Source organism: Columba livia, chromosome 12 (genome assembly GCF_036013475.1).
Source record: "Columba livia isolate bColLiv1 breed racing homer chromosome 12, bColLiv1.pat.W.v2, whole genome shotgun sequence".
Classification (NCBI taxonomy): domain Eukaryota; kingdom Metazoa; phylum Chordata; class Aves; order Columbiformes; family Columbidae; genus Columba; species Columba livia.
This window is the reverse complement of record NC_088613.1, coordinates 16,611,196-16,629,490: the sequence shown is the minus strand read 5'-3', so window position 1 is coordinate 16,629,490 and position 18,295 is coordinate 16,611,196. Positions and strand designations below refer to the sequence as shown.

Below are 18,295 nucleotides of genomic sequence, written 5' to 3'. Positions count from 1 at the left end.
TATAGTCATGTTTTAATGTATGTGTATGTATTTCTATAAGTCATGAAGGACAGCCATAACATATCCTGCTCTTAAGACCTCTGAGACCCCATTTAAGAGAGAGAACACCACCAAGACCACTGCATGTTTTCGGCTTTATTTAGCCCTAAATATATTGTCAGAGTACTCACTACAGAGCAACGCCCAGGTAGAACGTTACATACTAGGAAGACGTAACCAGCGCAACTAAAGTCTCTTTGACTGGATGCTTTTTACAGTTACACGGTGTTGAACTGAGTTGCGCTGAAATTGTGAAAGGTAATCGACAGACAAATCTAGATGTGCAAGTAGCAGACAAGAAAGCAGAAATTCCCAAATATCAGACACAGTGCCATCACTAATTTAATATTTGGTCTCTCAAACATTTTAAACTCTAGTGCCACTACAGTCATCATGAGACATTGCCTGTCATTGCGACTGAACAAAGAAAGGGCACGCCGTTCTCCCAGTCTGGGAAATGGGAACAAAAATTATTCCCAACCAAGTGGAGAAGACTGTGTTTCCATAATCAAAGCCCTGAGATAATTATAAATTTAGTGGCATTATTCTTCTTACATTTTTCAGATTAAAATTCATTTAAAATTAAATTCATACCACCTAGACCTCACAAATCACAAGGGGCTAATGTCCTGCCTGCTCCAATTAACACCAGTGCCAATCCCCAGAATTTCCTACCACAATGAAGAGAAGAAGGTATACGCTTATCTATTCCTATGCCTTTACTGCAGAGCAAAAATGTTGCGTGCCTCCATACACACGTGACTACGGGTACATGTGTGAGCAACCATGTAGTTTCTTCAGTTTTAAAAACTAGCATTTTAAATTACGATGCCACATCAAAGGAAAAATAACAGATTTCCTATGCTACATCTTTTCTCACATGACATTGCTTTTCTGAATACATTTCAATAGCTTTTTTTACACGTAAGCTATCAATACAATATATTCATTTACTTCCAACACTGACTACTTGAGATGTTAAGAGTAGTAATTTGCATGCCCACATTCTTAAGAGGTGCTTTTAATAAGACTTTTTAGTTTTTTTTATTTATATGTGTCATTTAAACGTTAAAAATTTGGCAAATGGAAAGCACATTTCTCTTTAAAATAAAAGATTTTGACTTAAGTATTTGAAATGCAGTTTCTTGTTTCTTTTTAAAGATCAGACATTCATAGAACAAAACCTATTGGGAACGTGTTATTCGGAAAACTTCTAATCATTCCTTGGAACAAAACTGTGATATAATGAAAAAAGGCAACACCCACAAAGGTTCCTAAATCCCCATGCTGTTATAAGATTTGACTTCTTGAAACAATCCACCTCCCCCCCTCAACACACAGTTGCATTAAAAATACACTAACAACTTCTGATGATTTTATATTATCAATATATGCTATCTATAGTGAAAACAGCAATTAGTTTATTAACAACCTTATATTTCATCCAAAGAGAAGCATTTTGAAATTAACCTATAGCCCTACAAGTCATGCATAAAATAAGCTTTCAAAAGAAACTATGGACAGGAAAGCAGAAAAACTATTGGGCTATGTCTCACCTTCTGATGGATAGCTCTGTCCCCACTACAGTGTATCTTGTTATTTGTGATTCACAAAGTGTTCTCTACAATACCAGGAATACCATATCTTAAATAGCAGATTGCTCTACCCTCAGCTTCACAATTAGCAGCCAAAATACAGGCACTAGCAGCAGTGGGGTTTTGTAACTGCAAAAACATTTGGAGCTAGAGCAGATGTTTGAGATGCTTGCCCCACCACACGGACAGCTGGTATTTATTTCCATATCACAGCGTATCTGACTCGTTAATGATCAGAGAAGCATCAGCACGATCAAGATGGGTATCTACAGCATTTAGATATTATGATCACAATCAATGAGAAGACTATCACTAAGATATTATACAGTTTGAAAAGGTTTCACGTATTTAAGCCAAAGAACAGAGAGGGGTGGGAGAAGTTCTTGCCTTTGGTTTGAGAATTAGAACGTGTAAACCCCACATCGGCTAAAGGAAACACATTGACATTTAACACAGTAAGATCATGGAGTTAACACTCAAGATGCAGGGACCTCTCTACGTACCACAACCATACCAACGGCCAGTCTAAACATTCACCAACCAAGCCTAAAGCATCAGTACAGCTTTTACTCTAAGGTATTTAAGAAAATAACGGTTGAAAGCAGCAGAAGCAGAGTATTATATATGCGCCTTGCCTTACACTAGAGATTACCAGATCCCATAGACAGCAGGGAGACAATATACTAAATATACATTTAACAGATTAAGCCTGAGCATCAGCCAGAAACAAGGCAGCGCCCAAACACTGGCGGGGAGAGCGCGGTGCCACTGCCCCGCCAGACCCGCCTCACCCCTGCGCGCCCTGGGGATGCGGCTTTTCACTTGAGCGGGCCGGGCGCTCCCGCAGCGCCAGCGCGGAGCCGGAGCCAAGCGCCGCGCCGGGGCGCCCCGCGGGGGCGGGCGGCGGCCCCCCAAGCGCGCCCCGCCTTTCCCCGCCGCCGTACTCCGCGCAGAACCGCGCACACCAGCCGCCACCGCCCCACTCCGCCTCAGCGGCAGCAGCCGGAGACCGAGAGCGGTTGCCGCCCGGGGGGACAGCACCCCGGCCGGGCGGGCAGAGCCCCACGCCGCGCCGACTCACCCGGTCCGCTTGCTCGAGTGCGACGGGCGCGCTGCAACCACGGGCGAAGGAGAACCCTACGAACGGGAGGAGAGGCAATGCCTCAGTCCTCCGCACAGCTACGGACGCAGCATCTGTGCTGGGCGACGGCGCCAGCTCCGCTCACAGGCGCAGGGGCAGCGGGCTCCCTCAGCGGCACGGCCAGCGGTGAGGTGCCCGCACACCGGCACACACCGCTCGGAGGCACCGTCCGCCCGCCGGGCTCCACTGCCTCGTAGCATACATGTAGACGCACGTACACACCCAAAGGCATCCACCAAAAACCCTCCGAGAGCGCCCGGTGGCTGCCGCTCCGGCGGGGCAGGGTACCCTAGCGGTGCCGGGCACCCCCTCGCTGCCCCGGCACGGCCGCCGTCCCCCGCAAGAAGCGAAGTTCGGGGCGCCCGCGGCGCCGCGCCCGTCTCCCCAGCAAACTTACCGAGCGCAGCCACCGGCTGAACTTTCAGCAGCGACCCGGCTCAGCTCCGCCGACGGCTTCTCCCATCGCCTCTAGGTGCGGTGTCCGCGCCCTGCTCCCCGGCGGCTGCGGCGCGGGCGAATATAAATCCACATTCCGCTGCCGGCGGCTCCCCCGCAGCCCGCCCCAGCCCCTCCGCCTCGCTGAGGGGACGGCGCCCGCTCCTGCTGGCGCGGCTCGACCCGCAGCTACCGGCGGCGGCGCGTCAGGCTGCGAAAAGCCAAGGAGCGAGGGGCAGCGGGGCCGGGCTCGGCGCAGCCCCTGCGCTGCTGCTGCTGCCGCTCCTCTCCGGCGGCTGTAGTGTCAGCGGCGCCGCTCGCAGCCTGAGCTGCTTTTTTTTTTTTTTTTTTCTTTTTTTTTTTTCCCCCCTTTTCGGCTCCTTCTCTGTTAATGAGCATGCCCGAGAGATCTGCGCAGGCGCGTTACCAGCCGCCGCGCCTCAAGTCGCCTCGCACCGGCTGCCACCGCGGGCGGTGAAACGGGCGCCGGGGCGGGTGCGGAGGCTGAGCCCTCAGCCGGGCAGCTTTCGGCAGGGTCGGAGAGGCCGCTGCGCCCACCTGAGCGAGAGGAGCTGCCCGGCCTCGCAGGGCCAGGTCGCCGGCGCTGGCCCAGGGAAGGGGAGGAAAGTGAAAAACCCATTGTCGGTCCTCTGGGTTTGGAAATAACGCAGAATCTATCCCTCTAAATAATTTACTTCGCCGAGGAAGTAGCACTGATAGTGGAATCAAGGCTTAGGATAGAGCTGTTGATTTAGAGATTGTGCTTCAAACGCTTTCCTTCAACGAGCTGAGCTTACTAAGGTGGGATCTCCTGTGGCCACCTGCACTACCAGTCTCGGGTTTTGCTGCAGGGGAACTTCATCTTCTGGTGATATCTCTGTAATTTCAAAATTTGTACACTGTGTATCCTCAAGAGTGCATACAAAGGTGTAAAGATGATTAGAACCTGCTTTTTCATTAACAGCTACATCTGCAGTTTTTTGTTAAGATTTTGTTGTACTGAAGAATCCAAGGAACTGGGGAAGGTGTGCCTCAGGCTGGACCCAGCTCTGCTGTCTCCCTCCATCCTAGTTTCAGCTGCCATGCATACCTGTATCTATCCATTCCTTAAAATCACTGTGTCTGTTTACATTATTTAGCCTGTGCCTTCAGCAACAGGAACACACTGGGGGGGGGGGGGGGGGGGGGGGGGAAGTGTATAATTCACAATTCCTGTTATTTCTTCGCAAGTTTCTGCGTAGACCACCCGAAGTCGAGTTTCTCTGTACCGTGCCCCAGGGCACATTTCATTTAGAGAGTTAGTTTGTGCTGTTTACAAAATATTTGGGGAAAAGCACATCTTGTAGAAACAAAACATCTTAAGAACTGGCTGTTAAGTAAAGATAAATTATAGTTTTGCCTGTATGTCTTGCAGTGCATAAATAAAAAAAGAATAAATTAGGTAAGACCATCTGTGATTCTAATATACTGGCTGCTAATACGGAGCTTTTCTGTTGTTTTCAACATTTGCTCTTAGAGACAACCCTGCCTTGAGCTTGCTCTATCAGAAATAAAATTCAGGTGCCCACCAGAAATCACTTTTTCTTGGTTCCTCAGGTAAAAAACATTTATAAATAGACCTTTGATATTCCAAATTATTTCCTGCCAAAGTGATTGGTTTTTAGGGAGCCTCACTGAACATCATTGCAAAGATGATGAAGGAATTGGCCCAAAATACAATTCCTTTTCCAAAACATGTACATTAGTATTAGTATGTGTATACCTGTGAAGCAATGGAGATGTGTCTACCCAGTTCATGCAGGCTGCAACCCAATTCTGAAAAAAGTTGAGAGGTTTCAGTAATTCTAAAGTCAGCTTCTTTGAAAAAACAAGGATGGGAAGATGAGAAGAAAGACGAGGAACCACAAAAATGGTAAAGTTTTCAAATCTAGCATCAAAATTGCTGCTTACGTGAATGACAAAATACTGTTATGTATTATATCTTCCTTTCTAAACCTTAGGTAATTATTTCCTTCTGTTCTACAGATTTTTAAAGATTTTTTAAGATTAAGAACTCTGTCTAGTTCTTCAGAATGAAATATCCTTTCAGCAATACTCCAGAAACCTAAATCTGCCTCTCCCTAAAACAAACACAGCTGTAAAGATCCTGAGGTAAATACAGAGTCCTTTAGGAAGTCCTTTCTTTCTATCTTCCTTGGATTAAATGCATCCTATGCATCAGGAAGAAAGTATTGAACTACTGACTATACGTTACTTTTTTAGGAAGGCCAGAAGCAACAAAACTGAAGACATTTCTCACGAATCTTGAAACCATTAAGCAAGCTTCACCAAAATCAATTCTTTGAAGTCAGAATAGTCCACTCTCAAAAGTTTCTCTCAAATGTTTGTGACATAGTTCTGGTAGGTGGAATAATTCTTCGGCAATATAGATCAGTCATGAACTATTCTGAGCCCAGAGTAAAGAGTAAATGTTCTTTCCCGGGAGACATGGTTGTTTTGGTTTCTTCTCTCTCTGGATAGACTTTAACATTTGCTTTTCATTAACACAAAAATTAGACAGCATAGGTTGAACATGGAAGTAGTTCAAAACCAAAAACCAAAAAAGGTCCAGAATGAATTTGATGTACTAGTCACAGAAATATAAACCAAGATAGCTGACCAGTCTAGATTCTGGGTTTTAAGATACCATGATACTCAAGTAAATATTGGCCTGTTTTAGCTGACAAAGGTCACACATTATGATTAATGCTTCTGCTTGGAACGCTAAGTAATTGTCTGTTGTAGCCATTACCACATAACAGCATGGTAGCCTCCTCAAGGGAAGACATATAAAGATGACTGGTGGAGATGGACATTCAGCACTACCTTTGTCTCTTCAACCACTGCTGAGATAAATAAGCCCGACTTAATAAACTCAATAGTGGAAAATTGTTGTCAGATTTGAAGTGGAGTACCTGGTATATATGGTAATTTCAGATACCCATGGAATGCTCCCTGGTGAGTTGCGGTTAGGGAAACCAAAAAGGTCTGCTTGTAGTGCCATGCAGCTATTACACATCAGTCCATGAGAAAGACAAATAGGAAGGTGTGAAACTTCAGATGTATTATATGCATTTTCCAGCAGAACTAGGAGCAGATTCCAATGTGAGACAAGACCCATTGAATAATGAGAGTGTTTCTTTTAGAGGAATTACCCCAGTAGAACAAACAGGTACAGATTTTTCTAACTGGCAACAAGAGCCCTTATGCTTATCAAACCTAAATGTACCAAATACCAGAAGTGCATTGACCAAAAAAAAAAAAACAACTTCTGACTGTCAGATTTCTCAATCAAGTATGCTTAGAAGAAAGCAGGAGGTAAAATATTGCTAAATACGCTGGTGCCAAATGGATTTTTTTTGAGTGAAAGCACATGCAGGCTTATATAGCATTACAGCTCCCTGCACTCTCTGTACGTGGCAAGGAACGGTATCACTGGTGCGCAGTTGCAATACTAGGGAATGCAGAACTGATGCTAAGGACTTGCTTGACACCTTTTGGCTAGCTCAAGTTCTAAAGAGCCTCCTGAGTGATTTGTTGGCTTTTTTTTTAACTGGTAACTGAGTTATGCTGAAGCACTGATTTTAAATTATTCTTGTGCCTCCAGTGGGAATAGAGATTGTTGCCTGCATTGCAACATTCTCTGTTGAGACCTGAGACACAGCTGCTGGTCTCACTGCTGAGTAGGATCTTTTCCACCCACCTGGTGTAGGGTATCACCCTGTTTAGCAGAGTTCTGTCAGCCTGTGCTTCTGAGAATGATGCTGAAACTTTATCTTTTTGCCTCTAATGCTTTGAATCAGATGAAGTCCTCAAAAAACTTCTCTGAAATTTTGGGGAATTTTCCTCATTTACGAGACTTTTTACTGGACAACTGTAAGACAGGAGAAGATACTTTCCTAAATAATTTAAGTGGTTGGTTGGTTGGTTGGTTGGTGTGCCATTTGTGGAAATTGCTCCTCTGCACGGTTAACAGGCTTCAAAACACAGAGGCAGGAAATCAGCCAGATCCCAGTGCTGATTAAGCTTTCTAACATAATTTATCTGAAATAAAAGGGTTGACTAGCTTGTTTTGGTCTCTTCAACAGACTATGAGAAAACTATTTCAAAAAGGAGATGAAATTTTTACGCCAAGTCCCTTAATAGTGATAGGAAAGTACCGAAATACGAGGGACATTCAGATCCCAGCTGCCTGCCACAAAGTGCCAGAAAGGACTGAGCAGCACTAATAATATTGCCCTTCCCTGTACGTAACAGACAGAAAAACAATAAGGACATTTGCGACACTGTCAGACTCCAAAAGGACACTTTTGAGGAAGTTCTTGTGTACACCAACAAGGGATCCCAACTATACTCTAAAAGTTTAAATTATTTTTTAAATCCAGTTATTTATAGTTATATATACTTAATAAAACTGGTGAGACTGATCCATCAGAGTCGTGCACAGTGGTTTTGAAATGCTGCTATTTTTTAAAATGATACCTTACATTAATCTGATGTAGGTGCATGTGAGGTGTGGATGTAAAACATGATCAAAATGTAACAACGGAAGTCTAGCTGCACCCAATGCATATTCACTTTGACAAGGCACAAATCACTACGCTAAGTTAAATGTAAAGGAAAATCAGGATCATTTTTTATAGTTACATATTTTTCTAGTTATGTTGCTACCGAACTGGTAATTGATACATTCCACTGAAGCGAGACACAGGCACAGACTTGCCTTAGTCTGGAAGTATTCAAATCTGTAAAAAGTTAGGAAGGCGAAAGTGAGGTGTGAAAGACCAAAAGAAGGGTCCAGAAAGCAGGGAAAGTTGTTCTTCTATTTCCTTCTCACTGAGAAGAGCTGAATTTCATGAAGCTAGGTTAAATACACATGGATATAGAAAAAACATATATGAAATTGCACTCCTGTATGAATGGGTTTTGCCCCAGACTTTCTGCCAGGTGCTGTACGTCGTGTAGTAGAGCTAAGAGAGAATAGCAATTTCTGATAGGATATCACTTTTCAGAAAGTGTACCCCAAGAACCAAGAAAATTACTAAAGAGAATGTGATCATTTTGAAAAAGAAATAAAAACCATTGTATTTTGGTAGTCATCTTGGTGAGAAATATTCCAGAAATAGATTTGTTTACAGAAGAGTTCCTACCGTGGCAAAAGGCTGAGGAAAGCAAAGCTGCCTTGTGCCATGTTTACACGCTATGAAAAAATAATACAAACATACGATATTGACTCTCTCTCCAAGGCTTTCCATCATTGCATGATGCCTGTGTCCTTTCCTCACTTCTTAAATTTTCAAAGAACAGACTTCCACAGCTTTTACAGTGTCATCTCTCACATTCAGAAAGAACTCCTGTAAATAATTGCAAACCTTGTTTCAAAATTCACCTCTAAACTACCTCGTTCCAAGATGCCTGCCAAAAATCTGGCAGCTCTCAGGCTGTTTGTGTGCCGTGACCGCTGCCTGGCGTGTTGACCGAAACTGCAAACTTGTTTCCTGATAATTTCCCATCTATCTGGATGAATCAATTAATCTAAAAAAGGCACCTTTTCTACAAATATGGCTCCCTCGTTAATCTGCAGTAGAGAGAACGGAAAAGTATTTCAATTTTAATGGCTGGGGAGGGGTGTTACTTGCTTATTTTCCTATCACATGAACACAAGGTGGTGCTAACGCTCCTGTCACCAGTACCGGTTCTCTGCTTCCCCAGTTAACCTGCCCTGCTTGGGTGATGGTAGCTCATGTGCAGCTGGTGTACCAGATATTGAATTTTCCTTACATTTATTCTAAGAAATAATATCCATTAAGATAAAACATTTTGTTTAAAGCGAAACTCTGGTTTTTATTTTGGTAAACTGAAAAAACTCCAGTTCCAATTGGCAGAGAGAAAGATTTTCTTCATTGTTTTGGTTTTAATTCTTCCAAACAGACTGGTTGTAGTTGCAGATTCCCTTCAAGACTCAAAGAAAAATGAATTCTAGGTCAAGAAAGAAAAGGAAAAAACCCATGTTTTTCAGTTCTTAGGAAAGAAGTAACAAAAACCCCAAAAAACAACATATGAAATGAATATGTGAAATATATAATTAAGTATACTCCTGGATAACTGAAAAGAGCTGGAGATGGGAACTGATCGGTTTAAATGCTTTCCTCCTCTTAGCAGGAAGTCCTTTGGTACTGCAGAAAGGTGCATCTGAACTAGAAGATTTTAAAAACTCTTTTACTAAGAAAGATGACTTTTAAAAATAATTGTTGAAAAATATTCAATGAAAATGTTAATTCCTGAATAAGAATACATGCTAAAAGAGGTTTGAGTCTGTCAGCTTGCCCATTAGAGTAGAAGTAAGTTAAAGCACTTTTGCAGAGCGATTGAACTTCCAAGTAGCAGGGATCGTTTCTTTCCTAAATAAAATAATAATAAAACTTCTCACTGAATTGAAAGCTGACACTGAAGGAGATAAGGAACATAAAAAACAAAGGCATGCTACATAGAATATTTTGAATCCATTGTTTCATCAACCTCATGGTTAACCTACAGTATGATGTATTGCATGGGAAGGAAATAATAATAAGGATATTTTTTTAAATATAGTTTATAGTATGAAGACAAAGTCCCTTCTTCCATATTTCTCTTCAGGTTCATCTGATAATTACAGAATTATTGTGCTAGAGAAAAAAAAGCCTGACTTACAGTGCAGTATTTTTTGAGGCCTTTGAAAGTGAACACACTTTATGAAGGATCATGACCCAACCTGCTTCTGCCTTTTCATGTTCCCTTTTATTACATAATACTCCCTTATGTTCCTGCTGCTTTTCTTCTTTCTTTTATTTTTGCTGATCTCTGTTGCTCAGGTATTTACTTTTTTCCCTTAGGAAAATATACAAAACCAAGACCTAAATATCTTAATATCTTCAGTTTAATTAGACATGAAAGTAACTATGGCCTCATTAAGAAATGTCCTAAAGCAACAGGTAAAATGGAATCAGATGAGTTTGAAATCTCAACCAGACATCAGCTTGTCAGACAGTCCTAGTTGTTAAAGTAGCCTGGGATATAGCTACTGTAGAGAAGATAAAAACTAAGTGCTTAGTATAAATCTCAGTGGAAGAGATGACTAATTAGAGATAATTATACACAGATTTCTTGCATTAAAAGTGCTTTAAAACATAAACATTCAAATTTTACTTAGGCTCCCAAGTGCTTCCTAGGAGGCAACCTTGCAAAAAAATGTCCTTTAAATGATGTCAAATGCTTTTAAACCAAATGATTTTTAAGAGGTGTCTCACTGAAAATGGTGATGCCTTGAATTTTCTTGTTCACTTCCAGTTTAGTAAGAAACTGCAATGAAATTTATGGCCTAAGTTAGTGTCCTAATTGTCCTATAACACAGGTAATCAGGAGTGATGCAGTCCTGGTTTGTTACCGTTCACTAGCAACTTCAAAACCTGTCCCCAAAATTCCCTTGATAGGAAGACAATGAACTGTCTTCAGAACTGAGGGGTTGAAACTGTCAGAACATTGACAAGGAACACAGAAAAGGATGCTGTGCTAAAAATATGTCTTCTATCAGGCTAAAAAACCCAACCAAACACCAACCCAAAACTTAGGACACAACCTGTAAAAGGGCAAATTTCTGGAATATTTATGGAAAAATCTCAAATTCAGTGCAGAAAGTTGTCTTCGATGTCTTCATCCTTTAGTACTACTTACACTGTAGCAAATAGAGAATTTTGGATTTTTTTTTACAATGGAACTCCATTTTTCTTTCAGTTTTATATTTGTTATCGAAATCTATCACATGGCTCCTGCAAAATCTTCAGGCCAATAATTTAGAGTGAAACTGGTTAATGTACTTTTCTTGACATAGTTAGTTAAGACACCGCAATTCAAAACACAAACATTTTTAAGGTTTTGCATAGTTGTCATGCAGATATTCCAGAAAATCTGCATATACTTATTTATTCAAGATCCATTGAGAAGAAGTGCTGGGTGTTCATCTTTTAAAATATTGTCAATTCATACAGTTTGTGTCAGAAAAAAACAGAAACACACACTCATCTGTGTAGTTACCTGCCAGATTCTTTATCTTATTATTGCACGTTCATGTCCAAAGAACATTTAATGTCTTTATGAACAGCTTGAACAATGGGCGAGAGCGCACACTCAGCAAGTCTGTGGATAATGCCGAATTGTGGTGAGTGGTCTGTGCACAGACCAGGGCTCACAGGAACCTCCTAAGTTCAATAAGGGAGAACTCAGTATTGCGAATGCAATAGTGTCACACACCTGTATAGTACGGAGCCAAGGAGAGAAAGCAGCAAACGCCTGAGGATCCTGATGAGCAAACAGAACGAGAGTGAGCAAAGCATCCCTGCAGTAAAGGACAAGAGAGGAGCAGGCCGTATCCTGCATGTATGAGGTCACCCCTTGCCTTCCCGTGCTGCTTCTGACACCACATCTGGTGTGTGGTTTGGGGTTCCCCAGTACAAGAAGGACATGGACTTTCTGGAATGAGTTCAGCAAGTTGGGACAGGACAGGAGGCAACAGACACACACTGGGACGTGAGAAATTCCCATCAGGTATTAGGAGAAATGTTTTCACCTTGGGGCCATCAAATACTAGAGCAGGTTGCCTGGAGAGGTTATGGGTTCTCCATCTTTGGGAATAGTCAAACTTGAAAGGACCAGGCTCCAAGTGGGAGTTAGACCAAACACTTCTTGAGATCCCTTCCAACTTAAAAGTTATTTTATGATTATATGAGCCATCACTTTTTTTGTTACACCCAAAGAAAATCAGGTAAAAATACTTACATATAAAACCTTCACAATCACTATATTTATAACAAACTATTCTGGGCAACTTTAAAACAAAACAGAACCTTTCAACTGATTCAACACATTCTTCCAATGAGATAATAGTCCTGAATAGCCACAGAAAATACAAAAATCTTTTCAGCACTTCACTTGACTTCAAAAAGTAGAGCTTATATCATAATTACCCTTCCAGTGAATTACTGTCTTCTTGTTTGTATCACTGCCCTCAACATAAGTTGGAAGAGATCAGCTATTCTGAGTAGGCAAAGAATTAAAATATGTAACTGGTCATAACAATAATGAACGTTTAATCACTGTGAAAACTTTTAAAAGGAGCAGTTCTTAAGTATACAAATGTCAGTTTTTATAAATAGAATTGGTATTTTGGTATTAGCCATACCAATAGTTTGAAGCTAATAATAGCACATATGCAAGGTTAATATTCTCACAATTTATATTATTTTCACTTGCTTACCAGCAGAACACGCTGGCAGTGACGAGGGGGATGCAGAGTCAACTAAAGCAAAGATTGTGATCACCCGCAATTGTAGAAAACACAATGCAATGAAAATAAATACTGTAGGGGGCCATATGAATGTCAGGAAAAAGCAATTCATTAGCAAGATTTGTCATGCCAGTAAAAAGCAAAACAAGAAGAATGTTGTGGCTACATTTGTTCTATAACTATTTTTTTTTTAACTGTTCTATAACTGTTTTTTAAGATAATTTTTTTCAGGGGCCGTCTTGAAGACAGAACGGAATTGGAAAGCCATTATTTATGAGACAGACTATCAATCTGTGATTGGAAGGTGCCTGAGTCTTAAAGTGTTGTAGCATATAGACCATTACAGAAATATTCTGATAATCATCAATGCAGTTTGGGGGTGACAGGTGCAGAAGGCTGCCTTCCCCCTTCCTTGGTACGTTTTTAACTAAAAGTAATGTGATGTGAGTGTTAGTATTCAAGGCTGCTAGTTCTTCACTGCTAATTTACATTTATATTCTTTATGTCTAGATTGAGCCTAGGGAAATTTAAAACTCTATTTCATTAATGCTAACTTCTACAGAAATCCCAATATGCAGAGAAGTTCCTAGATTGCAAGGCTAGTTGGATGAGAATGCAGAAGCTGAACATAATTGCTGGGTGGTTATGATAGTTAAATATGTACTGTCAGTTTTGACTTTTGAAATCCCTGTAGACATTAACCCACTGTTCTAAAAGTTTAAAATATTAAGTAACAGAATAATGGTATAAAATATCTTTAAAACTATTGTTTTGAGTTTAAGCTTTTGTACGCAGATATGTTTTAAGCTGTAACAGTGTAACAACATTGTGTTTGGCTTTTTCAGGAGTAGTTTCTGTGAAAAAGTTAGATAATTTAATCTCTTTCTTTTTTTTTTTGGGTTTTGAATGGATGACAAATCACAATTACATGTGCATCCATTTTAGCAGCCCAGATTGGGCTGTGTTCTGGCAGGCTTTTGTAAAGTGCTGCAGTTTTCCAATGCTAATGCAGCGCTAATGAGCACCCATTTACTGCCTGTCCTCAGCTGGTGCACAACCTTCTGATGCAGCTTCTTCAAAAACAACCCATTTAGAGATCTGGATGCAGAAATCTTGATCACCTGCAGAAATCCTTGTGTATGCACATATATATATATATATATATATAAACACCAAATCTACACGTCTCCTTGGGCAATAATTGGCTCAGGATGAACAAGACTTGCTAATTTTGTTATACAGTGACTTAGCGCCTTAGGTATGACAGCAACTTTTGCCACACATTACTCCAAAACTTAGCTTCTGACCTGCCGCAACCCTATGGGACCTATATAACGCACTTCCATTAAAAAAATAAAGCATATTTGTATTAAGTGATCAGAAAGTTCTGTTTTGGTCTAGTTTGTATCCATCTTGCACAGGTAAGACACCACCAGTACCAGACTGGAGAGAATCAGACTCAAAATAAATAAATTAAAAGTGATTATAAAATATGCATGGGGCATTTACGTAACACCATATTTTCTGCAAGGTAATCTTGTATGGAATTTCTAGTACAGTATATCACCAAAGAGAGAAACTGCAGAAAAGGTTAATAGCTGGAGTAATTATAAATAGAGATATATATAATTCAGTCTACTAAACAGCATCAGGCCTTTGTGGTTTAAGTAAGAAGTTATAGGGGAAATACACTTTTGGAAACTATTGGTCTTTTCTGTAATATTTATGAGTATACAAGCATTTAATTCATTATTTATAGGTTTCTGACATCCACCTCATTTATTTGATATATAATTTTTATCAGTAGCACTTTGTAGACAAGCAGGTACTTCAAGAAAGCAGAATATAACGTAAATCTGCAATTGCCTTTGGGTAAATGTATTAAGTATGTAAACTTGACTAAATAAAGTGTGGAGATATGGGACAGTATGTTAAACTTAGAATTTTCCTATAGCTGAGATAAATTTTAATGTTTGTGTTATTCATCCTAATTGCAAAATCTTTAATTTTCACTATACAAGAATGGATAAGAAACATAATCATTCTCATGTGAATGAGAACTAAAATACCATGGAGTTCCCTCACGCCTTTTTATGTTGTTTGTATATTGGATGAGAAGAGGAGAATCAGTTTGAAACAATACAGCATAATATTTGATATAGAAACTAGTGACTGGCTGAAAGGGCCATATATAAATGAGTGAATTATGTGCAATTTAGCTGTCTGCAAACTGACAAGCACACACACACACATACATATATATATATATATATATATAATAGGAAGCTGTAACGTAGTGTGGAATTATTACTACGCATCTTGTGATCTACAAATAGAATGCACATACAGCAAAGCAGCTCCGATAGCTTTGAATTGTAGAATTAGAGATGATGGGACCTTAAGCCTATATACTATTTAAGAGACACTAATACCTGTCTGTAGAAATGCATAGAAAAAGTTCCTTGTATGAGAATAAAAGACATATGTCAATCTAAGCAGGAAAATACAGAAATACTATGACTCATGAGTAGAAATAATAATGAGACATAGGCCCAGTTGGAAGAATAAATAGCAAAGTGCAGTAATATTCTGTGCTTTGCAATACAATGTAGTTAAACAATATGTATCTGACCAATTTTTTACAGCTGGAGATTATATTTTGGGGGTTTCTATGCATTATTTTTCCCCTCTTTCACAGATCTTGCATTACTGTAACTGCCACAATTCTCAACTATTTGATAATTTTGCAAAAGTTGTTGCAAAAAGGTAATAAACTTTTTTGAAGACCTCGGAGATAATTATCCTTTTGCTAGATAACCTATCACAGGCACAAAGAGCTGCTGTTCCATAGGACTCCCGGTGATCATGGAGAAGAAAGAATTACAGGCATTTATTTATTCTTAAAACTAGTAAATGCAATAGCTGGTCAAGCCTCTCAGCAACTACAACTAAACGCAATCGCTTTCGACCTTTTTGGCGCGAGATTCACTGCTGACATTCTTCCTGTAGATTAAAAGCAGGAGGAGCAGAACTGGGGTGCAGCTGTGAGGGACAGGAGAGGTCTCACAGCAAGTTGTTCTGGAATCCTCTTGGTAAAGGGCAAATTAAAGAAGAAGAAAAAAGTCTGACCTGCCCCACAGCTGCTGCTTTCTTCCCGGCTGATGATGTGGGAATAATGCAAAAAACAAGTAAAGCTGCGTATGTCACTGTTCAGGGATCACTAACCCAGGAAACGGGTACCAAGTTGGGGTCTCTGCAAATTAGGTTCTACTCCCAGTGTGGCAATTGGGCCATATTCCAGAACTGATTTTTTCTTCTGTTAGGACAGCACTGACCTTTACAAAGAACTTTAATCTCTATTAATGAAAAGTATGTCATGAGAGTGAGAAAAGGCTCTATTGTTATTGTGTGGAAGAACAGAAGAGGAAAAGGTAATAATTAATATTTTTACAAGTTCAGAAAATAATATTTTTTATATTTAGCTGCATGAATATACATATATAATGTTTACTGGGCAGATTCTTCTGAACCAATATACCATTATTTTTAAAAGCAACTGACAACAATCTGTTTTAAATAAATTTAAATTCTTACTTCTAAATGTGACTGGAAAAAACTTCAAAAAACCATCAAACAAAACCAAACTCTGCCCTAGTTGATAATCTCACACAGCCTCCTATAAACACAAGCACTAAATCTTTAACTCATTACCTCTTTCCTTGTTAGAGGCTAAATGATACTTCTTTCCACTGTGAGAGGAATGAAGAGTGTGCATTTTCTGAGCTGCTGAAGCTTGTTATTGAAATTAAGCTTTATGACACTGTTGTTTTCCATACTTGGACCCAGTCTATTGGATTTGTGTGGCTGCTTGCAGAAATAAGAAGGGCAAATGTCAATGCATTTTCACAAGCAAAGGCAAGGAGCAGGTTGTGGAATGGGCTGAGTTAAGCAATCTCCCAGAAAGGACACCTGCTAAAAGCAGTATGGGCAAGAGCTTGTCCTTATGTGCTCCCCCGTTTCTGTGACAATACAGTCCACACTCAACAATGTCCTTTCCTGTTACATTTAGTACCTTTGCGTCTCTGTGGTTTTCAGTAAGATTGATTCCTTTCAAAAGGCTGGATGGCAAGGAACATATCAACCCCTTCACTCATCTTTAAATAAAAGAATGTGTATTTCAGTGTTTATGAAGTAGTGAGGAAGTACTGCCTCTATTTTCCGAAGAATTCTTGTCAATTTTCCTTTCCACATGTTATAAACCATATTGATGTGAATGCCTTCTGAAGTTACTCAGTCAAAAAAGTAATTCATCTCAGAAGAACGATTTCTGAGGCACATCACTGCCCTGTAGACTTTCATCAGATTCCTTTCTTCACAGGAAAAATGAGTACATTCCTGAACTGCAATTTTAAATATTGAATAAGGCTAGTGATATCAATAACTTTGATTATTCAAGACATGAGCTTACGAAATGTTCAACACTATTATTATCATCAAGGCACAAAGCAAGAGTGTGCAGCCTTTTCTATGTAGCATGCAGCACTTTGGAGGATTGGACCCTTAAGAAAGAGGATTAACAGTTTACAGGAATTAATGTAGAGAGACAGAAGCCAAGATATTACATAAGCCCAATATCTGGCCTTTTAGATTATTTAGATATCTTAATTTAGAAAGATATATTTAATTTAAATTTAAAATGTATTCAAGCGTAGATCAATAGACTTTTTTCAATTTAATGGTGTATCACATCTATTTAATGATGTTCATATCCCCTTGGATCAAGGAGCTGGCAGCTCTGGATATTTAACACTTCATTAACACACAGTATTAGTGTTGTCAATATAACCTGTTGTTATTATACAATATGCACTTTGTAATTTGACAACATTCATTTAGAATTAACAACAGAGGGTGAGATAGGTAGTGATTATGTTAAAAGTGGCATGGCAGTGAAAAACAAATTTTTGTACTTCATTAATAATTTAAGGTGTATACTTTAAGGTCCTGAAGAGTTTATGTGTTAGCTTCATATTTTAACTTAACTGCAATGGAAATAGAAGACAACTGAAATTAGAGATGTGATTGCAACCCTAAGTGTCTCTGCAGTTTGTCAGTATTTTACTGTGTGCTAGTTCTAGAGGGAGAGAAAAACAAAATCAAAACAGCAGCAACAGTTTAGTAACAGTCCGTTTTCCAGTCAGGTTTTTCTCTTTGGAAGTCAAGTGAAATTCTGATGGGTCCTTGGCACATATTTGTCTTTCTGCCACATATCTATCATCTTGGAGCATTAATGTTTCCACTAAAAGATACACTGTATTTGTTGAGCACTTTGATAAATGACATATGCACTTGTTTGTGAATTAGGATCTCTGTTCTGTAAGTTGATTTTAACATGCTTAATACGTGCTTTGATTCTTACAGCTCTTTATCTTGCTTCTTGATTTCAGTAGAGTTTTCTTCTTCAAGTAGTACATGCTTTCAGATGGACGTTTTGCTGTTTTGCCTAGGGTATTCTGATTCATCTTATTCTAGTGTGTTTTCCTGTTCAGACAGTTGCCATGAATTGGAAATTTATTTTCTTTTCATCAAGGGCTTTCTCTTTCCATAAGGCATAATTTTATTTACTTTTTTCCCTTTTCTTTTGCCTTTTCTTCCTGGTTCTTTTTGATAATTCATTTAAAGAAAGCTACATCTTATTTAATGCTGTTGTAAACCATCCCTGAACAC

At 39.7% G+C, this 18,295-nt stretch overlaps 1 protein-coding gene across 11 annotated transcripts in view; it reads right to left on the bottom strand.

Moving 5' to 3' along the window:
* Window positions 1-18,295, bottom strand: part of TENM1 (teneurin transmembrane protein 1) — an 814,857-nt gene that overhangs the window by 316,599 nt on the left and 479,963 nt on the right. For 3 of the 11 annotated variants that reach the window (XM_065077938.1, XM_065077946.1, XM_065077948.1), the window contains exon 1: window positions 3,173-4,286. The exons of 6 other annotated variants lie outside the window; for them this stretch is intronic. The gene's annotated coding sequence lies outside the window, so the exon portion shown is untranslated. Of the gene's footprint in view, window positions 1-3,172; window positions 4,288-18,295 lie in introns of those variants that run through there. 2 more of the 11 variants (XM_065077945.1, XM_065077947.1) reach the window with 1 other exon arrangement.